General features: G+C 53.3%; 1 protein-coding gene across 1 annotated transcript in view; it reads left to right on the top strand.

Moving 5' to 3' along the window:
* BAG3 (BCL2 associated athanogene 3) overlaps positions 1-698 on the top strand; it is a 19,417-nt gene that overhangs the window by 1,866 nt on the left and 16,853 nt on the right. The gene's annotated exons all lie outside the window — the stretch shown is intronic.

The following is a 698-nucleotide window of genomic DNA, read 5'->3' on the forward strand; positions in this document are numbered from 1 at the left end:
GTGGGCTGAGGGGGCCGGGGGGGCCGGGCGCTCCCCCCGGCGCATGGCAATGCAGTGAGGGCAGGAGCTGCCTTTTGTGTCTGACGCACTGCAGTCCCTTTTTTGTGCATTAAATCATTTGATACCTCGGCCCTGTAATGTTTATTTAAAGTTGGTTAAGTCCACCCGGCCTGCCAGGGAAGAGGCGAACCTTGATTTATTTTTCAGCTGTGAACAGCCTACACAATGAATGCCCTTAAAAAAATAAACCCAGCCCGGACTTCTACTTGTCAAGTTTTGTTTTCCTTCTTTTTTTTTTTCCCCCCCTGATCACAAACTATCTCAGTAAGCTGTCCGGTCTGGTTTTGTTCTTAAGCATGCTCAGAGAAAAGCCGTATCTTAGTCCAAATATGTCCATAGAAGGAGAGGCGCGGAGGGGAGAGCGGCTGTGATTTTGTCGGGGCCCTCGGGAATGGCCCTTTCGGGTCCAACTCTCTGGGTTTTGGGGAGTACAGCCCTTTTGGGGAATACAGCCCTTTGACCCGCGCTGGTATTTTCGCAGTGCAATGGCTGTAGGCAGAAAGTGCTGGAAACTTGAGCCGAAGTAGAAGTTGCCTGGTGGGAAAAACGATTCCCCCGGGCTTTTTTTTGCGCTTCTCTGCGAGCGGCATCGCTTCACCCCGGGCACGCGGGGCTTGCCGACTCGCCTGCCCTTCCGC

The sequence above is a fragment of the Aptenodytes forsteri genome, unplaced genomic scaffold, assembly GCF_000699145.1.
Source record: "Aptenodytes forsteri isolate BGI_AS27 unplaced genomic scaffold, ASM69914v1 Scaffold15, whole genome shotgun sequence".
In the NCBI taxonomy this organism is placed as follows: Eukaryota; Metazoa; Chordata; class Aves; order Sphenisciformes; family Spheniscidae; genus Aptenodytes; species Aptenodytes forsteri.